Source organism: Theropithecus gelada, chromosome 2, assembly GCF_003255815.1.
Source record: "Theropithecus gelada isolate Dixy chromosome 2, Tgel_1.0, whole genome shotgun sequence".
NCBI lineage: Eukaryota > Metazoa > Chordata > Mammalia > Primates > Cercopithecidae > Theropithecus > Theropithecus gelada.
The window spans coordinates 31,842,382-31,867,771 of NC_037669.1; the positions used below are offsets into that span (position 1 = coordinate 31,842,382).

At 41.3% G+C, this 25,390-nt stretch overlaps 1 protein-coding gene across 2 annotated transcripts in view; it reads left to right on the plus strand.

Moving 5' to 3' along the window:
* PHLDB2 (pleckstrin homology like domain family B member 2) overlaps window positions 1-25,390 on the plus strand; it is a 232,901-nt gene that overhangs the window by 107,236 nt on the left and 100,275 nt on the right. The window contains exon 1 of one of the 2 annotated variants that reach the window (XM_025376657.1): window positions 10,698-11,085. The exons of the other annotated variant lie outside the window; for it this stretch is intronic. The gene's annotated coding sequence lies outside the window, so the exon portion shown is untranslated. Of the gene's footprint in view, window positions 1-10,697; window positions 11,086-25,390 lie in introns of those variants that run through there. 2 annotated transcript variants of the gene reach the window in all.

A 25,390-nucleotide genomic window follows, 5' to 3' on the forward strand; every position in this document is an offset into this window, starting at 1 on the left:
ATTACATTGCTCATCAATGCTCCGCAGACTAGAGGAGTAAAAAGCATAAGTGCTTTGGTGCTTTGACTCCCCCAACCAGCACTCCAGTTGTTGAGGGATCTCAGACCTTATCTGGGGTTTTTGTTGAAGAAACAGAGGAACAGCCCCAGAAAGCTCTGCCAACAGGCTTGGGGTGTGGGGAGAAAAATACTCCCTTTAGACATACACAGTCATGCACTGCATAATGTTTCAATCAATGATGGACAACGTTTACAACAGTGGTCCTGTAAGATTATAATGGAGCTGAAAAATGTCTTATTATCTGGTGACATGGGTATGGTAGCACAACACCTTACCTTTTCTGTGTTGAGATGTTTAGATACACAAATATTTACTATTATATCACAGTTGCCTACAGTATTCAGTATAGTAGCATTCTATATAGGCTTGTAACCTAGGGATAGGCTACACCATTCTTATGGCTATGCCATATAGACTGGTTGGGTGTGTAGTAGACTATGCCACCTAGCTTTGTGTAAGTGGACTCTATGATGTTTGCACAATGACAAAATTACCTAACAACGCATTTCTCAGAACATAGCCCTAGCCTCAAGCAATGCGTGACTTTCCTCTTGTGAACTGATGAGTTGCTAAGCCTTTTATAAAGCTAACTTTAATATTAACATTGAAGATACAGTGAATCCATATACTCATGTTAAATTTCTGGAGATTTCTTTCTTTTTTTTTTTTTTTTTTTTTGAGATAGGGTCTCACTCTATTGCCTAGGCTGGAATGCAGTGATGGAATCATAGCTCACTGCAGCCTTGAATTCTTGGGCTTAGTTGATCCTCCTGCCTTAGTCTCCAGAGTAAGGAGTATAGACCCATGACGCCATGCCTGGATAATTGAAAAACATATTTTTTTTTAGAGAAGGGATTTTGCTATGTTGCCTAGGCTGGTCTCAAATTCCTGGGCTCAAATGATCCTTCCACCTTGGCCTCCCAAAGCACTGGGATTCCAGGCATGAGCCACTGTGCCAGGCCAAAGTTCTGAAAATTCTTATGTCAAGCTCATAAATATAATACTAATACCTTAGGAATCAACCTCTGGAAATCATCAATAAGAGAATGACCTTTTAAATAGAGCTTCTTTTGTTTTCCATTTGAATAGCACAGTAAGTGAATTTTGATCATCTTCTTTAGGAATATTTGTAACTCAGAAATTCTTGGTTCTTGTCATTATGCAAAATAGACACTAGCACATGTATTTTATAGCAGTGCAATTCACAATTGCCAAGATGTGGAACCAACCTAAGTGCCTATCAACTAATGAGTGGATAAAGAAAATGTGGTATAGATACACCATGGAATACTATTCAGCCATTAAACGGCATGAAATAATGTCTTTTCCAGCAACTTAGATGTCGCTGGAGGCCATTATTCTAAGTGAAATAACAGGAGTGGAAAACCGAAAACCGTATGTTCTCACTTATAAGTGGGAGTTAAGCTATGGGTACACAAAGGCATACAGAGTGACATAACGGACTTTAGAGACTCAAAGGGAGAAGGTGGGGGGCGGGGCTAGGGATACAAAACTACACATTAGGTAAATGTACACTACTTGCATGATGGGTGCACTAAAATATCAAAATTCATCACTATATAATTCATTTGTGTAACAAAAAACTACTTGTACCTAAAAAGCTATTGAAATTTTAAAAATTTAAAAAGAAATTCTTGGTTCTTGAGGATAGTCATAAATTCAAATGAGACTAAATGATACTAAGTCTCAGAACCATACTAAGATGAAGCAGGCGGATCCCTTTAGCCTAGGAGCTTAAGACCAGCCTGGACAATGTAGCGAGACCCCATCTCTACAAAGAATTTTTAAAATATGGGTGTGGTGGCATGCACTTGTGGTCCTAGTTACTTGGGAGGCTGAGGCACGAGGATGGCTTGAGTCCAGGTTTCAAGTTACAATCATCTATAATTACCCCACTATACTCCAGTCTGGGCAACAGAACAAGACCTTGTCTTTAAAGTAAATACATAAATAAATAAAGGAACTATGCTAGTCATAACATCACCATCTGTATCTCAGAAATAAATGCTTCAAACAACCATTTAGAATTTATTGAGCACTAACATAAATCTCCAGTAAGAGTTGAGTGCTATAAAATAATGTTTTTGGCCAGGCGCAGTGGCTCAGGCCTGTAATCCCAGCACTTTGAGAGGCCGAGGTGGGTGGATCACGAGGTCAGGAGATCGAGACCAGCCTGGCTAACATGGTGAAACCCCATCTCTACTAAAAATACAAAAAATTAGCCGGGCATGGTGGTGGGCACCTGTAGTCCCAGTTACTCGGGAGGCTGAGGCAGGAGAATGGCATGAACCTGGGAGGCGGAGCTTGCAGTGAGCAGAGATCACGCCACTGCACTCCAGCCTGGGTGACAGAGCGAGACTCCGTCTCAAAAAAATAAAAAAGAGTTGTACTAGTGTTCTTCGCGATTCTCCTGAGAAAAGGAATACATTGTCCCCAGCAAGTGGAACATTAAAAATGGTCAGGCAAGTAGCTCTGAGTCCCTGCAGACACAGCCAGTTAATTGGAATATTGTCACTGAATTTCTGGTCCATCAGTTGACCCAACACCCAAAGGGGCCTGTTCATGTGTATTTCTGTGAGCATTTTAGGATCTGTAACTACAGAGTTATGTTAACTCTGAAAAAGAAAAAGGGCAGTCTGGAGTGGACGGAGAGATTTAATATGTTAATTGTGACCCTAATGAATACGCAGTTGAGCAGCCTTGACTTGCAACTGACACCTTGTTTAATACAGGAAGTAGAGTGGGGCTTTATTAGAGTCTTTAAATGTCATGGTTGGAGCTCATATTTCTTTTTCACCCTATGCCTATATAATCATGTTGTTCCACTTCCTACACAGCCCCTGGCTCTTCCTGTTGTCCAGCAGCAAGGAGCCAGTGCAAGTTCAGAGTAAGGAAATGACATAATTAAAATGGTATTCAATGCGAAGCCTAAAATTCAAAGCCCCATCTTTCCCCTTTCCTCAAATCTGGCCCCAGCACCCTAGATCTTATCTCCTACTCCTCCCTCCCCAGCTCAGGCGGCTGTATTACTCACTCTTTCCCAAACCTGCCTTGGCTTTACTGTCCTCCTGCATTGTTCGTGGTCTTTCCTCCACCTAGAAGGCCCCCCAACCCTTTTTTTTTCCAATATGAAACTCACATATGGTGTCTTCCCTGGTGGACTCACTGGACACAGATACCCCTTTACCTGAACTCTTCTGTATCATTGTTTTTTAGCATATATTACATTATCACATTACAGTTATATGCTAGGCAGTATAAAACAGAGTAGGTGTTTTGTAAGTTTGCCTTTGTTTTAACATTCCTCGTGTTCTGAATCCTGGCCCCTGCTCTCAGTTGTCAGAATTCTCCCATGTGCTGAAGTCTGTGTATCTCTGACACATCAATTTAGACATCTATCCTTGCCCAAGGTGGCATTCTCCCTCTCTCTCTCGCTCTCTCTCTCTCTATATATAATATATTTAAATATAGTTATGTTATATGTAAAGATCATAGGTAGTACATATTATATATTATATATACATAATTAATATACATAAAGATTATATATTATAATAATCCTTATGTATAATTATCTTTATACATAATATAATTATCTTTATGTATAACATTAAGGACAAATTTGAAATCAAGGTATGGTATAACTGGAAGGATGATGAAAGTTCAGATGAAAGGAAAAACAAAGAAAACCAATAGAAGAGAAGCTGAGTTCTCTTCAGTATCAAGGAATACTGCTGATAAGGTGTTGGGTTTTTTTTTTTTTTCCATGATAAGTAGATAAGATACAGAGAAACTCCTTGTTTTAAGCCCTCTATGCAGGCAAAGTAGACCAATTCAGGGTCCTCAAGTGATAAGAAAAGTGAGCCAGATAACACAGCTAGGATAGGTTAAAAGACACACACACACACACACACACACACAACCATCCTTTTCCTGCCTGATTGCAATACAAACTCACAGAAAAGACTGGGGGTAGGGCAGAAAGAGAACATTTGATGCAGAAATTAATCAGATGTTCCAAATAGATTTAGATTTTTCTCCTAATTAGAGAACCTACCTTGTAATTGTTTAAAGATAAAGCAGCACATGGGGATAATCATTAAACCTGAGGAGACAAAAATTAGGTATTTGCCTTTTATGCCCCTGTGAGGTTAAAGTGATTCCCACTTTAGTTTTGGTTAACTTTCTGGTATTAATTTGAATAATATGCTATTTATACTTTATATATTTAAATATATATTAGAGAATGTATAGTAAAAACCAAGTATTCAATAAGGTTATTAGAATAAAAATACATCAACATTTTAAAAAGGAGAGGAAAACAAAGTCTTTATTACCGTTACACAAAAATTTAATGGTAAGCTTGACTCTGGGCTTCCTGGCAACAAGGATACAAAGAGAAACACTAGGTTACACAGTTCCCCTTAACAACAGTTGCAGATCCAACGTGAAAATAGATGAAGATGCTTTTTCTAAGAAATGAAAGTACATTCATTTTTTTAGAGAGAAAATTTATCCAAGTACTAAATTCTAAAAAGAGTGTGTAATTTGGAACTGAACTTATATAGGACAGTCAGTATACAACACAATGGTCAACATCATTATCAATAGTTCCGGAAAGGCAAATGTGGTTGGAAACTACTCTGCTGGGTGTTCTTTTTGTGCTATTTATCCCCTGTGCAAGGAATGGTACCTACATTAACACACTGGCTCATAAAATATGGGTTTGGCCAGGCGTAGTGGCTCATGCCTATAATCCCAGCACTTTGAAAGGCCAAGGTGGGCAGATCACCTGAGGTCAAGAGTTCGAGACCAGCCTGACCAACATGGGGAAACCCCATCTCTACTAAAAATACAAAATTAGCCGGGCGTGGTGGCCCATGCCTGTAATCCCAGCTACTCCAGAGGCTGAGGCAGGAGAATCGCTTGAACCCAGGAGGCAGAGGTTGTAGTGAGCCAAGATCACACCATTGCACTCTAGCCTGGGCAACAAGAGCAACACTCCATCCCCCCGCCCCCCAGAAAAAAGAGTTCTTACTTTTCAGAATAGAGGTTTGCTTCTCAATGAAGGTAAATAATGCACTCAAATTACTTGGCTAGTGTATTAGTCCGTTCTCACACTCCTGTAAAGAAATACCTGAGACTAGGTAATTTATAAAGGAAAGAGGTTTAATTGACTCACAGTTTCGCATTGCTGGGGAGGCCTCAGGAAACTTACAATCATGGCAAGGGCAAAGGAGAAGCAGACACTTTCTTTACAGGGCAGCAGGACAGAATGAATGCAAGCAGGGGAATGCCAGACACTTACAAAACCATCAGATCTCATGAGAACTCACTATCATGAGAACAGCATGGGGGAAACTGCCCCCAAGATCCAATTACCTCCACCTGGTCCCACCCTTGACACTTGGGGATTATGAGAATTACAATTCCAGGTGAGATTTCGGTTGAGACACAGAGCCAAACTATATTAGCTAGCAAAGGGGCTGAATCCCGGCCCAAAACCCAGTTCTGCCTGACTTCACAATCAATGATTTTTCCACTGCACTCTGCAAGTAGAAATTTCTTGATTCATTAAATCATCATAATATTAAAGTGAACTTCAGCAAAATCAATTGTTCCATGAGCTAAACTGCAGTGAGATTGAAATGAGTTAATAGCTACAAAGATTTGTTAGGCTATCATTGCAGAGAAAGGAGCAAATATACAGATTCAGGACACAAAAAGTTAATCAAATCCAACCAATCTTTTCTAATAAAAGAGAACAATAGCAAAAATAATTCCAAATGGAATAACATCGAAATTCATAATATCACTGTATGTGTTTCAAAGTGAGCAGGTATGTACAAACCTACTCTCAAAGACCACAAAAGCTGAAAAGTCAAAGAGGCTGACAAGTCCAGTTTCTCAGAAAGAAACATTTAATAGAGACTTATGAACAGAAGCCATGTCCCCAGTGGCTGCGAAAAAAGATGGTGCATCTCCATGCTCTCACCCCCAGAGTCAAGATACATAAACTAAAGGAAAAGAATGTGTGGGAGAATTGAAGTCGACCCCTCAGGGAGAGGCAAGAATGCTATGTGAATCTTCCTATGGGCAGGATTTATGGTCAAGGTTGTTTTGACGCAAGGGCAGGATTTAAAGTAACAGTAGATAAAGTACAAATCTTCGAGTAATTCCCAGAACTCGGGTTAATCAGAAGTCAACATGTAATCTTCCATGGAATTAGAGTAAAAAGAAAAAACAAGTCAGCATGGCAGATGAGCATCCAAGAGAGTTGCTTTAGCCTCCACACTGTGCAACACTTTAAAGTTCCCCACCTGAGAGGGTGAAGGATAAAGGAAACTAAGATCAGGGACTGTAATCACTACAGATCCTGGAGAGGCAAACAAGAAAGGTCTGCTGTTTAGTTTACAACACAATATCTCTAGTGATAAGGAATGGCAGAGGGGGAGGCAGGACTCTGGTCTGTGATTAAATAGAAAACTTAATTATAAAGAACCCAGGAAATAGCAAAAAGTAGAAAGACTTTCTTCCTTTCTTTGTTTCTTTCTTTGTTTCTTTCTTTGTTTGTTTGTTTGTTTGTTTGTTTCTTTCTTTCTTTCTTTCTTTCTTCTTTCTTTCTTTCTCTTTCTTTTCTTTCTTTCTTTCTCTTTCTTTCCTTTCTCTTTCTTTTTCTTTCTTTTCTTTCTTTCCTTCCTTCCTCCCTCTTCTGTTCTTTCTTTCCCTTTCTTTCTTCCTTCCTTTCTCTTTCTTTCTTTTCTTCTTTCTTTTCTTTCTTTCTTTTATTTTTCTTTTCCTTCCTTCCTCTATTTCGTTCTCTCTTTCTTTCTTTCTCTACCTCTCCCCCTCCCTCCCTCCCACCTCTCCCTCCCTCTCTTCCTCCCTTCCTTCCTTCCTTCTTTCTTTCCTTTCTTTCTTTCTCTCTCTCTCTCTCTTTCTTTCTCTCTCTCTCCCTCTTTCTTTCTTTCTTTCCATCATCATAACTAAAAGAAAGTCTGGTAATACAATAATAACGATAACAGTTGTACTTTATTGAGTGCTTTCTATAGATGTTGGGGTCTGCATTTGCATTTGTCTGTTTTTTTTGTTTGTTTATTTGTTTGTTTTTTATTTTTGAGACAAGGTCTCACTCTGCCACCCAGGCTGGAGTGCAGTGGTGCGATCATGGCTCACTGCAGCCTTGAATTCTCAGGTGATTCTCCTACCTCAGCCTCCCGAGTAGCTGGGACTACAGATGGTACACCACCATGCGGGGCTAATATTTTTGTATTTTTAGTAGAGACAGGGTTTTGCCATGTTGGCCAGGCTGCTCTGGAACTTCTAGTCTCAAGCGGTCCTGCTACCTCGGCTCCCGAGGTGCTGGGATTACAGGCGTGAGCCACTGAGCCTGGACTGAATTTATCTAATTTACACTTGCACCTTCAGGGTGGTCTCGTCTATCTTCAGGCTGCTATGGCCTTATGAAAGCTACTGAAAACCACTCTAACTCATCAGGAATGGGAAACTTTGCTGGGTTTAGTCACTTGAAAAAGTCACATTCAATGAATACTTTTCGAGTCCCTTCCATGTATAAGTCTTGGAGTATGATTCATACAAATATGAATAAAATGACTCCCTTTGCCTTCTAGGAGCTTGGCTATAATGAGACAGAGATGCCAGCAGATAAAACAAGGCAGTGAAGGGAGGCCAGTGAGGATTACTTTTTGTCTAGTAATTAGGAATTATTCATTATACAGACATGTCCTCTAGTAACATTCATACTTAGGAAAGAGGTAGAAGGTAGCATTAAAGACAATGAACTCAAGAATGAGTGCTCAAATTCTGCTTCTACCAACTTATTACCTGAGTGACAATTGACTTCTCTGTGATCCTTTTTTCACTTATAAAATGGGAGTTGTAACAGTAACTGTCATAGGGTTGTTGCATCAACTAATACTGTCCTATATTTGGAAGAATACCGGATACGTATATGATAGTAATTGTTGCTCTCAATAAATTTAGCTATTTTTTTCTTAGACATAAATATTGGCAATCTAATTATGGCCATTCTAAATATGCTGTGTTGGTGCGCATTCTCCTTAGATCTTCTGAAGGGAGAAAAGTTGTCTCTAAGATGTCTATGTAGTCAAGTATATTTCTGGCATTGCTCGAGGCAAGGAAATGTTTGCAACACAGTGCTTTGGGTCAAAGCCATCATTTATTCTTAAGCACCATTTACATGTCCAGCATCCTTCTAGGCACACTAGGGATATAGCACTGGAGAGAACAGGCAACGCTCTCTGCCTGCCTGACATTCTAGTGAGGAGAGACAGACAATAAACATAATTTTAAAAGCACATTTTACAAGGTAATAGAATGTGGTGACTTTGTCAAAAAATAAATTTAAGTAGTATGGAAAACACATTTTAAACTTTAAGTAGAGTGGTCAGAGCAGGCCTGAGCAACACAGTGACACTGAAGAGTGTCTTGAAGGAAGTGAGGGAGTGAACCATGCAGCTACTTGGGAGGAGGGAATTTTAGGCAGAGAGGGCAATTACAACAAAGGCCCTGAGATGGAATGTATTTACCTAGGAATCTAGTCTAGGAGGCCATTGTGGCAAGGGCTAAGTGAGTGATAAAGGGGAAGTAGGAGGCTGGGCACAGTGGCTCACGCCTGTCATCCCAACACTTAGGAAGGCGGAGGTGGGCAGATCGCTTGAGCCCAGGAGTTCAAGAACATTCTGGGCAATGTGGTGAAACCCCATCTCTGCAAAACATTCAATATTAGCTGGGCATGGTGGTCTGCACCTCATGGAAGCTGAAGTGGGAGGATCACTTGAGACCAGGAGGTTAAGGTTGCAGTGAGCTATGATCATGCCATTGCACTCCCGTCTGGGTGACAAAACGAGACCCTGTCTCAAAAAAAAAAAAAAAAAAAAAAGAGAAAAGAAAAAAATTCCAGGGTAAAGGAAATAAAATGATGTTATGTTCATGGGGATGATCCAAAAAAGAGGAGGAAAGAGATGACGTGGGTGAGAAAAGAACAATGCTGGAGCACTTAACTGTTTAACTGTTGGATTGATCAGTGTATGTATGCTTCTGCAGGGCAAACACTCAGGACAGGGAAAAAAATTCCTCTGAAAAACCAGACATTCCTAACAAACATATGAAAAAATGCTCATCATCACTGGTCATTAGAGAAATGCAAATCAAAACCACAATGAGATACCATCTCACACCAGTTAGAATGTGATCATTAAAAAGTCAGGAAACAACAGATGCTGGAGAGGATGTGGAGAAATGGGAACACTTTTACACTGTTGGTGGGAGTGTAAGTTAGTTCAATCATTGTGGAAGACAGTGTGGCGATTCCTTAGGGATCTAGAACTAGAAATACCATTTGACCCGGCAATCCCATTACTGGGTATATACCCAAAGAATTATAAATCATTCTACTATTAAGGCACATACAAACGTATGTTCATTGCAGCACTGTTCACAATAGCAAAGACTTGGAACCAACCGAAATACCCATCAATGATAAAGAAAATGTGGCACATATACACCATGGAATACCATGCAGCCATAAAAAAGAATGAGTTCATGTCCTTTGCAGGGACATGGATAATGCTGGAAACCATCATTCTCAGGAAACTAACACAGGAACAGAAAACCAAACACTGCATGTTCTCATCATAAGTGGTATTTGAACAATGAGAGCATATGGACACATGGAGGGGAACATCACACACCGAGGCCTGTTGGGGGATGGGGGACAAGGGGAGGGAGAGCATTAGGACAAATACCTAATGCATGTGGGGCTTAAAACCTAGATGAAGGGCTGATGGGTGCAAACCACCATGGCACATGTATACCTATGTAATAAACCTGAAAGTTCTGCACATGTATCCCAGAACTTAAAGTATAATTTAAAAAAAAAATTTTTTTAAAGGCATTCCGTAGGTAAGGCTCTCCCTAAAATTAAAAGTCAAACTTTTACTTGCACATATGAAAAGTGCATTAAATAAGCTATTTCTTCAGTGACAATATACTGAGTTATGCTCATGGTGTCAGGTACTTTGCATATATTATTCAGAAGCTTATTAGCAGCATCAGTATCGTTTATTGTTGCACTCTAGGTGAAGAAATTGTTGCTGGGAGCTACAACAACTTGCCCAAAGCCACAATGATCATAAGTAATTTGCACTTCGTTGTGCTCTTCTTTGCTGGTGTGAGATTCTCGAGGGCCAGTGTCCTTCATCTGTGTAACTCTAGAGACTCGCCCAGACCTTGGAAGAGGTTCACATTTCCGCGTGCCGAGATCGATTATGGGCCACCCTCGGTCTCATTCGTTGACTTCCAATAAAGCATTGGCTGGCGAACATCTACATCAGCATTGTTTTCATTGGTTATAGCAACTCAGAAAAATATTGGGGAAAATACTAAAACTATCAAGAGATGTGATTGCAAGGAAATCAGAATGAGTTTAAAACCCTCCTGACCCCCGTCCTTAGCTGAGGCTGTTCTCTGAGGATTTTGCAAACCTGCTTTCTGACGCATCTGGTAAACTTGCCCCGGGGCGAACTGTCAGAAGGAGGTGCGGTCACCTGGAGTTTCCCAATAGATACTTCGCTGTCGGTTGAGGAAATCATCACCCGAGGACGTAAACCCTCCCGCCCTTCTTTCAGCTCTTAAAAAAAAAGCCTGCTACAAAATTCCCTACTGCGTTGCTGTGAACGTAGCTTTCAGAAGCTGGCGCCCAGTGATGGGGCAAAAAGCCAGGCCCTTCCAGCAGCCGTGAAAGCCCCAACAGCAAACTGCCTGGGAGCAGGGTAGGTCACCAACTTCGTTGCTAGAACTCCCTGGGTGCCCGCCGCGGTGGCTACAAAGGGGGTCAGGGGTGCCGGACCCAGCCGCGCGGAGCCCACCATTACGGCCCGAGGGGGGCCCGACGGTGTGGCGTGGCGCAAGGAGCGAGCCTGCCTTCTCTCGCCGCCAGGAACGGGCCACACCGATGGCCAGGTGAGGAGGCGGCGGTGGTCGCCCGGAAGGAGGGGGTGGCGCCGACTCCGTGTGCCAGGAGTGCGCCCCGGGGACAGTGCCTCCCCCGCGCCCGAGTTGGTTGCCGCCGGTTGCGCTGCGGAGGGTTGGGGGCGGAGAGGAGGCAGTGGCTGCCCGGGCCGAGGAGGGGCGCGCTGACTGATCACCGCGAGTCAGGAGGGGCCGGCGGGCTCACGGACGGAGACAGGGTAGGCGGGGGCAAGGGCCAGGCGCTAGGGCGGCGGCGCCAGCGTAGAGCGGCGGTTTGGAGGAAAGATGAGACGGTGAGTGGGCTCCGCGGGCGCAAAGTTTCTTGGCTTCTTTACAGGCTGTAGGGACAAAAGCCCAGGCTGGGGTCGGCAGTGCCCAGGCTGCGCAGCTGGGTGGGGGGGGGGGGGGGGGGGGACGAACCCCGTTGTGCATGACTCTAGGGGGGTTGAGGGGATCCCGCGGAGGGAATGTCTGTCTGGTAGGGGAGATGCTTCCAGAGTGATTGTAGGAAACAGGCAGGATGTGGGGGAACTGGGGGCAACTTTTTCCAACAACTCTGGAATGCACATGGAGAGAGGGATGGGGATCCTTGGGAGAGCTCCCTGAGACAGAGAAGGTCCGCTGCTGGTTGGTGTAGGGCGCGGGATTCAGAGAAGACTCCCTCCCCTCAAATATTTGGCTGGCTGCGCTTCTAGTTCCACTTTCTTTCAGGAGTGAACCTCACGAGCTTTAACAGCCAAGAGCGGCTGATTCCGATTTGGCCTTTGACTCCCCTGAAAGTTTATAGTGTGGCGGTCTCGGCACCCCTAGAGATAGCAGCTGGAAGGCTTGGGGAGTATTTTAACCCTCTGTTTCTCCAGCGCCCTGCGCGGCGGAGGCGCAGCTGAATTGTTTGCTGGTTCGTTTAATAACTTAGCCCTAGCAGTCATCACTTATTAAAGCGCCGAGGACCTGACTAACTCCCGCCACCACCAGGAAATTAAAAGGCTGACCGGCTGTCCCTCCCAGGGTTGGGGTTTCCTGTTTGAAAGAGCTTGGGAAGTCAAACTGCTTCGCGGTTCCTCACTTACCTTTCTTATGTAAAAGAGGGAGAGACGCCCGCAGCTCTTTCTCTTGGTAAACTAGCCCGTGGCTGGAAATTCTCCGGGCGCCTGGCCCTGCCCTCTTCCCTAGAAATCTTTATCCTGCAACTCTGAAGTAGCTCTAAAGAGCTCTAGAATGCGCAGCTAGTCATAGCCAGGCACAGCTGGGAGTGTAACTAGACGAGGCATAAAAATGTGGAGTCTTTTTAGTGTAAATATTTGTCAGCCACATTTCCCTTCGTAATATGAACGTGTAAGTTACAGATGTAGATTTTCAAATTCTGGACGTGTAATTTTAAGCTTCCTAGTTTGGTTTAATTTGGGCGTTCGAGATATGTCTCTGGGATTCTAACGTTTGAATTCGGCTGGGAGAGATCTAAATGAGGTCCACAGTTGCAGAAGGTTAAACTTTTGCCCTGTGAACACTTGAATTCTTGGTTCCTGGTAGGATAGCAACAGAACAGTCGGATTTGGGATAAATAAACCGTTAAGAGTTGCCCACTATTTTCACTGAATGGCTATATCTCCCTTGCCGGTGCCTTCAATTGTGTAAATATTTGTTTGAATAAAGAGCGAAGGTTCTTTGAAAAGTAACAGTTGTGTCTATTCTTGGCTCCCTTTTCATATCCTCTGCTTAGTTATTTAGAAGGATTTTCTTTGCCTCTTACATTTAATAGGGAAATTTAAACATTACATGTACTTAAATTCTGTAAAGTCTCCAAACCATTTATAACTGGCAAATGCTTTAATGACAAGGAAGAGTTGAGTTTTTGCTCTTAGTTGGCTAATGTAGCCTTCACCTCTTGAGACCCAGAGGTTTGCAGATCTCAGCCTGTCACAAGTGGAAAAATGAGATGTCTGGTTAAGAGTAGTCATCATTTCAGTCAATTTGCAGGCCTCAATCTGTTGTATGCAGCTGGCAGCTGCTGTTCTTTTGGTGTTGAGATCAACTGCCATGGGTGTCGCCTGGATCCCTATTTGAAATGGGGAGGAAAAGATACTTAGGAAATTGGACTAAGAGCTTGCTCACTCCTATGTTCAAGAACTGTGACCAAGCTGAAATTCGTTCGCAGCCTTTCCAGAAACATTTTATTTACCCTGTGTGTTTGTGTGTGTGTGCAAGAGAGGACAAAATAAGCCAAAGTGATTAACCAACCTCTAGTTTTCACTATTTTCTTCAAAGCTCCGTTTTGAGGTCTGTAAGCAAGGGTTGACTCTGGAGTGCATTGGAGAAGTTACCTCGGCTCACTGCAACTTCTGCCTCCTTGGTTCAAGCCATTTTCCTGTCTCGGCCTCCCAAGTAGCTGGGATTACAGGCGCCTGCCACCACGCCTGGCTAATTTTTGTATTTTTAGTAGTGACAGGGTTTTGCCATGTTGGTCAGGCTGGTCTACAAACTCTTGACCTCAGGTGATCCACCTGCCTGGGCCTCCCAAAGTGCTGGGATTACAGGCATGAGCTACCACACCTGGTCTCCTTTTAAATGTTTTTAAAAGAGTAGTTAATGTTATCACTTTATATCCTAATTTTCAACCCTTAGCAGGGAGGCAGTGCTATGGTGCTGTGGATGGCTTAGAGTGATAGTGGCTTTGTATATTTTCTAGGTGGAGTACCTGTGCCTTATAAATCTATCTGTAAAGTCTTGGTGTACTTAATTGTTGATTGTGTAAATGTCACTCTTTTGAAACAAAAACACCGAAGTGATGCGCTTTATCTTAAAGTCCTGACGTACATTGGAGCTGTGGTTCTCAATGGGAGAGGGGATTTTGGCCCCCAGGGGATATTGGCAAGGTATTTTTGGTGGTAACCACTGACAGGAGTAGAGTGCTACTGCCATATAGTGGGTAGAGGCCTGGGATGCGGTTCAGCATCCTGCCATGCACGGGACACAAAAACAATTATGCAGCCCCAAGCCCTGCACTAGAGTATTGCCTGGGAGAGTAGGTTAACAGGATTAGGGATCTTAATCTAATTTGGATCCTCAAGAAACTTGTTTAACTGTGTTAAATAAGAGACCCTTATCATAGAAGCCGTTTTGTAGGCAGCAGATTCTTTTGCCCTTGCCATTTAGAGTCGTAATGTACCGTAGAGGTCCAGGAACTTGTGTTCATTGTCAACTTTGAGTTGGATTAAAGTCATGGGATTTGGGAGCATTAGAGCACAAGGGAGCCTCAGAGATCACTTAATTTCTACCCCTTCTTTCTATAGATGGAAAAAACTGAGACACTCAGAACTTCAGGACTCATAAGGTCTCAAGTGAGCTAACGGCAGGCAAAGTTCTAGGTACAACCCAGGAGTTAAAAAATTTTAAATAGAGATTCAGGCAAATGGGAACCAAAACCAAAACACACTGGACCTGACCTTGTGTGAAAGTTTCAAAGCACCATTCCCTGTGAGAAGATAAATAAATGCTTCGATGGGGGAGGGGCGGTATTAGCCATAGAGAGTGTGGGGCACATGCCTGGGTGCCCCAGTCCCAGAAAGGGGTAATTCCATTATATGACCTGTGACACTCCACTTCTGATGCCTGCACCGTCCTTTCCATGGCAAAGTGGGCAACAGATGGTTCCACAGACATAGCAGATGTTGCTTTTGAATCCAGGTACAAAACAGAACATTTGAGATTTTCTGTCCCACCCTGCCTTATCGGTTAAGAGTAGAGTACATGAATAGATAGGGCTGGCTTGGACAGAAGGGAGAGTAACAGAGTCCTCCTGAGTATGGAAGAAAAAAAGACACTTGGCACATATGGAAATGAGCAAGCGTTGGGGAAATTGTGGGGAAAATTCAAATTCATAAGCTGATGAGGGGATATCTAATATAAATTCAATTGCATAGAACTAGGATTAAGAATCAGAAGACAATTCAAGCTTAGCTATTCTTTCAGCATGTAGAACAAAATAACTCTGGGGGTAAAAGGAACCTTAGAAATCCTCTTATCTGAATCTTTTCCCTCCAACCAACTAACTGAGTTAGATAGCAGCAAAATCTGCAAGCCTCCTGTTCTATTGCACTTTCTCTTGTACTCACAGTCTCTACCATTCCATGTGTTTACCTAATGGGAAAGAAAATGATAGTAAAGAAAGTTATTGTTAATTACTTGGGAGAGTTTAAAAAGCATGGTATTTGTGAATGGCTCTGTTTATAGAAAAGAGTTATCTCAATGAGTTTTTGATTATCAGAAAAGTTGTACACCATAGCCTGATTAATTACAAACATGTGTACTCTCCTGTTTACATTGCTATGATTAACCATTAGGCTCATGATTATGGATTCTAGTTCTGGGTGCCAGGTGGTCCTGCTGTGGTAGTTATTTTATCTAACTCAAATCTGACAGGTTCTGGCCATGTGGGAAAGTTTTTAGTGTGCCTTTGGTGGAAGACATAAAACCTCTGAAAGTGTTAAGATAGTTTCTTATCATTTTGACAGCTAGCCAACGGGTGTACCTCAAAGCCAAGTACATAGTAATATATTTAGAAATGACTCAAGAGTGATGGCCCTTTTAAGCGATCTGCCCCCCTGCAGGTACTAGGCAAAAGAGGTGTAGCAGTCTTTTCATCATCACCTTTTGTCTGGCCATTCTTGTTACTGTTTTTCAGATGATGGGAGAGGAGACAGGAATAATTTTTTAAAAAATAACTGTTGGTTAAAAATATTTATTGGGATTTGATTAAAGTAACTTGTGTTTTGAAAATAAATAAAACCAAAATTGGTAGCTCAGGTTTTCAAATCCCTTCAAAGTAAACATTTAGCCAGGCAGAACTTATCTCTACTTTCATCCAGGAATTTGAACCTTCCGGGAGTTAATTTGCTTACAGTTGTTTTCATGACGTTTAAGGATGTTTCTTAGACATTGCAGAAAAGAAGCTTCGTGCTGTATCTGCTTTAAAGGCAAGATTGTTGTCTATAGCAACTAGTGCTCAATAAGAGAAACCCAAGTGTAAAAATCATTTTACTGATGTGTGGGAAACCTAGAGATTGTAGATAATTGCTATACAAAGATTAATAAGATATAGAGTAACAGGGTTAGTTAGTCAAAAAGTTTTTGAGAGGACTTTTACGGAAGATGCTTGTTTAGTGTGTTGGGCTGATTTTATTAGATGAAGTGCCTTTCCTTACTTTACAAATTAAAAGGAAAGAAAATATCGTATATGCCACTATTTATCGATGGCCGTAAGCCAGGTCAGCTTTTTCTGAGACTTACTGCTAATTCAGTGGGAATTGGTGTTGATCATCTTAGAATGTTTTGTTTGCACATTGCATGTGACTGCCCTAGATGGCAGTATGTTCATGGAACTAGCCTACGAAATAGCAAAAAAGTTAAAGATTACAAGAGTTTTCCAAGATTTCTTTCTTGACCACCCTACTGCTAAAACAAGGAAAGATAAAAGCAAAGGAAACCCAGCTCCTACATTCTTTTGACCAGTGCAGACCCGGTGTGAATAGTGCTGCACAGCCAAGAGATATTCAGAGGGGATTGAGAAGTGATATCTGGCTGCCTCACTGCTTACGTCATTGCAGAAGTAGCTTTTCAAAAACAGTTTAAGATTTATTAAGGAAACTGCAAGCCATGGGAATGCAGACAAAACCTTTCTTATGCATCATGCTGAATCAAATACCCATATTATATTACATTAACATAACTCTGACCAGGCCTTTTCCCCACTATGTTATGCTGAAACAATTTACCATGCCTTTGGAATGTCATGGGCAACAGTGCCGGTGAAATCTTTTCCCAATTAGGTAGCTGCCACCTTATCACTAAAACTATTTCTGTTCTGTGGTCATTTCCATTTCCTGCATTATATAATGAGCACTCCTGTGTTGTTTAACCAGTATCTGTGGGAGTCCAGAAAGTTGGAGCAGAAAGAACATGTAATTCACCCTCACCATCTTGAATATGGAGAAACTCCTGCTAAAGCCAAATGAGGACAGGCGAATTGACGTGCTCCAGATCTTAGTTCTGTTAGCAGAAACAGAACTAGGATGGATCTTCCGACTCACATCCCTGGCGGCCTATCCAGTGTTCTTTCTACTAGATTGGCCACTGAAATAAAAATAACATCCTAATGTAACCATTTCCTTTATTAGATCTTTTGGCCAGAGTTATAAAAGGCAGTATTGATTAAAATTAAATTAAACTTAGTCAATTGTTTATTTATCTCGACTTGTTTAAGTGATTTCCCTTCTTTCAAGCAATAAGTGGTCAAAAGGCAGATAGCATGGAAGGGAAAAAGTGTCTTATAATACTCATTCAGCATACTCAACTGCTAAGTAATGAAGATATGATATTATCATAATTACTATTTTTACTTTACAATATTTTAGAAACTTACCCCACCCACTCAATTTTTTTTTTCTTTTTTTTTTTTTTTGAGACAAGAGTCTTGCTCTGTCACCCAGGCTGGAGTACAGTGGCACGATTCAGCTCCCTGCAACCTCGGCCTCCCAGGTTCAAGTGATTCTCCTTCCTTAACCTCCCGAGTAGCTGGGATTACAGGTGTGCACCACCACACCCAGCTAATTTTTGTACTTTTAGTAGTGATGGGGTTTCGCCATATTGGCCAGGCTGGTCTCAAACTCCTGACCTCTGGTGATCCGCCCACCTCAGCATCACAGGTTGCTGGAATTACAGGCATGAGCCACCAAGCCCGGCTGCACCCGCTCAGTTTTTGATTTAAAGCGAAATGCATTACAAAAATGGAAGACGTGGTTGACCTGTGTTTGTTCTACCTCTTGTGAGCCTGTTTATACTATGACTATTCCCAGTTCATAAATCTTGGGTTAGGGAATGGTAATTCCAGCAAGTATATAGGTCTGGGGAATGTTACTTTGGAAAAATTGAGTATTACTCTTAAGGGAGTGTCTTTTGATGAGTAGTGTGGGATGGGGCAGGATGCCGACAAGATCGGAGTTTCCCTCCCATACACTTCCAGTTCAGCTTCCAGTTCAAGTCCACGGAGGTGGTTTCAGGGTCAAGAGAGCATCTTTATCCACATATGATCCCCAGGTTGATAATGCTCTTGCTTGAAATTAGCTTTGAGATCAAAAGATCAGAGGGTGCTTTTTCCTATAGCACTCCTGTGGTTCAAGAAGAGTATCTGAAGTACAGTACACACAGAAGTCAGGACCTCCGAGTTATCCCATGATTCTCCTCGTCACTGGGTGATCACATAATAAAGGAAGACCCTTCCAGCTTTATGGGGGACTTGGTCAGAATCCTTGGTTAGGATTCTATGAAGAATTTGACCTAAAGATCTCCTCCAGTTTCAAAGAAGCAGTAACAGAACTGTAAAATATTCAAAGTATGTTAGTCTCTTCCTTAACGTACATTTCTAAGGGGTGTGTGTGTGTGTGTGTGTATTTTAACCTTTTAATTGAGGCTGAAATTCTTGATATGGAGGGTTTGACAGTTTTTGTGAATGCTTTTACGTGTCAACTTTATGATGAAATCATTATTTGGGCACACAGTGGTGAAACTTAGCTACCCCACCTAACGTTATCTTGCAAATATCTTAAATGTGATGGCCTTCTTACTTGTTTTCTTGAAAATGTATTTGCTTTCAAACTTCTCCCAGGTACTTAAAAATACATGTATCAGTTTTTAGGAACTTAATTCAGTATGATAAAGAGTTAGTATTTTATACTTAAAAAAAATAAATCAGCTAGGAGCCAGTGATATGACTCCAACCTTCTTTGTAAAGTCAGCTACTATAGTTTTTAAGTCAGTATATACATTTTATTTGCTGTTGACTTGCAGAATGCTTGTAGCTTTTTAAAAAGATATTTTATTATGAAAAATATTAAACTACACAAAAATTTAAATATACACTAAAATAATAAAATAATAAACAAAGATCCATGTACCTATCACCCAGCTTCAACAATTATTTATATATGCTAATCTTGTTTCATTTGTAAACCTCGTTTTACCCCAAAACATGCATTGTTGTAAAGCAGATTCCAAACATCATTGTATTTCATTCATAATTTACAATGTAACTCTAAGAGTATTTTTAAGATATATCATCATCACACTTAAAAATCACGGCATTATCATCTATTTTCCAGTCTCAAATTCTCTGATTGTCTCGTATGCCTTTTTTTAATTTTAATTTTTTTGAGACAGGATCTTGCTCTGTCACCCAGGCTGGAGTATAGTGGCACGATCTTGGCTTACTGTAGCCTTGGTCTCTTGGGTTCAAGTGATCCTCTCACCTCAGCCTTCCCAGTAGCTGGGACTGCAGGCTTGTGCCACCATGCCTGGCTAATTTTTGTGTATTTTGTAGAGATGGGGTCTCGCCATGTTGCCCAAGCTGGTCTCGAAGTCCTGGGCTCAAGTGATCTGCCTGCCTTGGCCTCCTAGAGTGCTGGAATTATAGGCCTGATCTACTGCTCCCAGCATATACTTAAAAAAAAAATTACGGGATCTTGCTGCGTCACCCAGGCTGGAGTGCAGTGGCATGATCATAGCTCACTGCAGCCTTGACCTCCTGGGCTCAAGTGATCCACCTGCCTCTACCTTTGCCTCTGCCTCTGCCTCTGCCTCCTGAGTAGCTGGAACTACAGGCATGCACCATCATGCCTGGCTAATTTTTTAAATTTTTGTAGAGATGGGGTCTTGCTGTGTTGGTCAGTCTGGTCTCAAACTCCAGGGCTCAAGCAATCCTCATGCCTCAGTCTCCTGAAGTGCTGGGATTATGAGCCTGAGCCACCTTGCCTAGCTTCATACATTTTAAAAAACAGATGGTTTGTTCCAAACAGGATCCAAAACCATGTCCACACATTGCCTTTAATTGGTATGTCCCCTCAGTGTCTTTAATAGAGAATACTTCTTTCTTCCTCTTGTTTTTTTTTTCTTTTTCCCTTGCCATTTGATTATTCATGAGTCTTCCCCCCCCCCCCCCTCCCACCACTGGGAACTTTCCCATATTTTAGAATTAGGTAATTGCATCTCTGTTTTTTTTGTTTTTGTTTTTTTAAACCATGTTATTCTCTTCCTTGTATTTTCTGTAATCAGAGACAGCATATTTTGAATTTGTGTTGAGCTGAATTTTTATATATATATATATATATATACTTCAATACTTATTGACAGCGTCTCTTCTTTAAATATTGCTAAAGCTGCTTTAACACAAATGTGAGTCTAATTGATAAAAAGCACATCTTGATGATTTATGTAAAAGAAAGGAATTTTGCAAGTGTGAGAAAACTAATGACTCAAAAGTTTACTGAGGTTGCTTCTGCTTTCTGTCCTCCTCCAACCTGTCCTCCTCACTGGCTGAAGAGAGTTATCACAGGGAACATGCAGCTAAATTACTTGCAGAGTCTAAAGAATATTTTAAAGTTCCTACAGACTAGTCTTACTCAAGGGACTAGCACAAAACTTTTTTAAAAATCCCTATGATTGATGGCTTACCTTCCTTACTAAGAGACCTATAAGATTTCTAAGAATTCCTAATGTAAAACTATGTAGACTGATTTAAAAATAGCCTGCTCACAGGAGATGAAGATCCTCATTTGAAATATGGTTATTGCTATTGATTGTGATTACTTTTAGGAACCTTCGAATACCATCTGGAATTTTTTTTTCTTCTTTTTTGACAGAGCTCAGTCTTCAGTACAGCTAGGGATAACAGAAGGGAATGGTAGCCCGGGGTTACACTCTTTTATTGTAACAGGAAGAAGCTGGAACTTCTTTTATATTGTGCTCTACTCCTTCCATCTGCACTTAATGTTCTCATTATCCCCTATCACTCTCCACTTCCTTCTGGGCCCCTTTTCCCTCCTGTAGCATCATTTGAGTCTTTTGTTCTTTCCCTAATGGTCTTCCTTACTTCTTCTTTTAGATGTCTTTAGAATATGATAAAGTAAAAGTTCAAAAAAAAAAAAAAGAAAGAAAAGAAAAAGGAAAAAGAAAGGAAAAGAAAAGCAAGAAAGCAACCGTGTAATCGGTGTCCTGAGACATCGCAGCCACATTCTGGTCCCCAGTGACCCTCACCTTTCTCTCCAGCCCTGCCACACATCACTCCCAGCACCTGGTGAATTCTGAGGCTGTGTCTTGTTGTCTGAATTCTGAAGAGTCCCCATTGGCAGTCACAAAAAGCCTTTGTGTGTTTGAGGCCACTGTAGGCATGTGGACAGCATGTGTGTCTGTCTCTGTGAGTGTATGTGTACTTGTGCGTGTCTACACACATTAGGATTTACAGCTGTCTGTTGTAATAGGCTCATTCTGAAAGAATAAACAAGCCTCCTTATTTTACCATTAAAATACATTTCTTCCTGTGGAACTGCTTTTTTGGATCTTTTTGATAATTGTAAACATCCTCCTTGGAGATTATCCACCTACCTACATGTATCTAGTGGGTAATAATTATTTTGTTCAAACAGGCAGGTCTTTGAGTGACAAAGAACATGGTGCAAAGGAAGAGGAGTTGGAATCCATTTGCTTCTGTGTTTATTTGCAAAACAGAACAATAAGGGGACTATGCCTGCTAACAAACAGGCTTTTTTCTCTCTCTGCTGTAGAATATAAAATCTTGTGTGTGGTGGAAGAGTTTTAAAGGAACAGAGGTTAGAAAGCCAGGATGAGTGAGTGGGAGAAGAGGAAGTTCTAAGGAGACATATTGAGATAGTGGGAAGATCCAGGGTTATGGATGGCTGCAGAAACTGTCGGGAATGGCATTGGAAGGAGAGGATCTGGGGCTATTTGCTCAGAGGGGGGTGTTTGCAGATGGGTTTGGGGATATGTGGACAGGTGAGGCTTGTTTGCAGAGATAGAGGAGGTTGAGGATATAAGAATGAAAGGAAGTATTTGTGAAGTAGCTAGGTCTATTTGCAGAGGGGGAGTTGAGGGGACTAAAAGTTTAACTGAAGATGGTGTTTGGAGAACAGAGGATGAGGAAAATAGGCTGCTTTTTGACTTTTGAAATGAGAATATTGCTAGGAAGTGGTTGTTTCTGGAGCTTCTAATAATTAGCTCCCTCTTCCTTGTGTTTTGATGTTGGGATTAGTGGAAAAAGAGACAAGTTTTTGTGTCCATTGTTGTCCATTGTAAAGCTTGGAGTTTCAGGTTGAACTAGATTTGTTTTTCCCTTAATCCTCTAAAAGCTTCCCCTCAGGCCCCATCTGCTGCCATTGGTGGCCACAGAAATACCCCCACAGAATTCATGTAAAGAATGGCACTGCTTCTGAAGTACTGCTCTAAGCTGATGTCTGAATTCAATTACATGTCATCAGTGCATGCTTTATTCATAACATCATCTTATTGTAAACATCAGTGCTGAAAGAGACCAGCCTGTGGACCACCAGTGTGTGGGGAGAGCTTTGAACACCAGACATCAACCACTGTCTGCCACAAAATATGGACTCCGAGTCAGGGTCTCTGTTCCATGGCTCTTGCAGGGCATGGGTGTAGACTCAAACTTTGTTACAAAGTGGAAATTTTGACCCACACCCTAATTTTTTTTTTGAAATGAGTTTTCCTGAATTTGCTTCTGTAATCTAAATCCCTCTGCATTTTCTCAACAATATGAAATGATTTACAGTTTTCTATCACTTGCTCTTGCAGTCGGTCCGTCTTCCATTAATTCCTACTATATTGATTGGATGATCCTAAGCAGTGTCTTTATATGACAGTGTGAAATGACAAGTAATATGTTGTATAATTTGGGGACTCTCTATACCCACTTGGTGTAAATTAACTAGATAATTGCATTTATATAGGCCAGACTTGAAGTCCCTCTTCTCTAACACAACACAGCACAATACAACACAACAGACATTTAAATTTGTTTCTTTGCTTTTAAAACTTTGTTCTTGGCCCGGCATGGTGGCTCACGCCTGTAATCCTAGCACTTTTGGGAGGCCAAGGCAGGTGGATTACTTGAGCCCAGGAGTTTAAAGACCAACCTGAGCAACATGGCAAAAACCCATTTCTACAAAAAGTAAAAAAAAATTAGCCAGATGTGGTGGCTTATGCTTGTAGTCCCAGCTACTGGGGGCGCTGAAGTGGGAGAATGGCTTGAGCCTGGGAGGCGGAGGTTGCAGTGAGGCAAGATTGTGCCACTGCACTCCACCCTGGGTGACAGACCCTGTCAAACAAACAAACAAAAACAAAAAACAAATTCAAAAAAACCTTTGTTCCTTCGGTGTGTTTTCATTATCTTGGAATTCTGATCCCTACAGTATCATAAATTCACTGTTGGTGGTTTATAGTTTGAGGGATCAACTTCATTCTGGTGCTATCTGATATAAATGAAGCTGGAGAATTTTATTTCAAAACAGATACCAGAATTGTACCAAAGAGAAAAGAATCTCCCAAAGAACTTTTAAAAATGGTTCCTAATTTGATTTTTCAGGTAATTTTATTTTCCAGAGAAAAAGTATTGTGATTTTCTGTGGGTACCTTCCAGCGATCTCTTCATGACTTCTTGGCATTTTCCAATGAGGTGATGTAGTAGGTTTCAGGTGATAAAATAACAAGAGCACTGGGGGGATTTAATTAATGGACTGGAAAGTAAACACAAACATTTTGACATATATTAATTTCTTTCCTGTTTAGACTTCCCGGTGTTGTCTTTTCTCTCAGATGGGCACCAGATGCATTCGCTTCTAGCCCATTCTGTGGATACGCATGTAATAAGGCATGTAGCCATTAAGGCCTTTGGGACTGTTTTCCTTCCACAGTAAAATAATGCAGGGATTGTATAGTTTCACTGAGACCTCTTTTTTGTTTACGTAAAATATACAGGAAACCCCAAACAAACACATCAGCATAGATCAAGAAGACAGGCTGTAAACTTTGGCATCTTCTTTGCCTCTTCTCTTACACATGTTAACACAGACCTCCCTTCCCCACTTCCCTCCCTCATGTTGTCACCTTGGCAATGCCTCTTGTGTGCTCTCCTTCACCTCCCACCATCCTAACTCTAACTCTGCTTTCTTCCTCTACATTCAGCTGCAATCTCTGATGTGTACAATCATGTTCCTCCCACTCTCATTGCCTAGGGAATTAAAACCAAACTCTTTCACTGTGTTCTTCATCCTCCTGCCTCTTCTCTCCTTGCCCACACCCTAATCCGCATTCAGAGTACATGATTGATGACTGGTCCGCATTTCCTAGGAGTTTCTAATGGGGTTAGGCCTGCTCACACCTAAAATGAAAAGGGCACTTTGGAAGTAGGGAAGGCAAGAGCTATCAGTAACCATTGTTGTCCCTCATGGGGTCAGAAAAGTCACCCATCGGAATTATTCTGTACCTTTTGAGTTGAATTGATTTGAAGGTTAAGAGAAATCAATTTGAAACAAATATACATGTGCATTCAGCTGTGGCAGGTAAACTAAGCCTCAGGAAAATGAATGGATTCCATATTTGTATCTGATGGTAAATCTCTAAATGCACAACCTTTTACACATCCTAAACAGGACCAATACGCTTGAACTAAAAAAAAAAAAAAAAAATGGGGTAACAAACACGAATAACCCTCTAAATTTTCTCTGGAATATCCTGCTATCCCAGTCATCTGTAACTTTCCTCTACAGATATGCATGGCCAAGAAGAAATGGTGCATGGCTGTTTCTAAGATGTGGTTTATTATTTGCAAATATCCTGCTTGTTGCTTCCCTAGAGTTTGTAAAGCTGATCTTTCAGCCAACACTACTTTGGAAAATTCTGCTGTTATATTTTGTTTGGCCAACCAGTCTGCTTTGGTAATCATAGTTATTGGTTTTTAGAAAAAGTGTATGATGGAGAGGGGGAGAAGTGGTTGCACTTTCTGGGGTAGTAGGGAATCTGTATTGTAGTTTAATACTCTATAGTTTCTTTAGCCCAAATAGAGAGGGGACAGAGTTTCATAATATTTTAGTCAGGTGGTTAAGTAGCATTTCCAACTACAAACAGATTTGAGTATATTAATGTATTTTATCATCTAAAAAGTAACATCGGTATCTTATACTGCTGAGTCAAAAGCCAAACCTTTGAGTATTCATTTTGACAAGTGGTATTAAACCCTTCAATTCTTTACGTTGGAGTAAATATTTAAAATGCAGTTTGGGTGTAAGTGCTTAGCTTTTTATTCTGCTTAGTGACATCTGCCCTGGCTTGCTTTCTGGGTTGCTGTGTCTGCATATTATGGGAATACTCTTAACTTAGTTCTGTTTCCCATTTTGTATGTATTTCTTTCAAAGCAAAGTCTTTCTTACTAACTGGCATT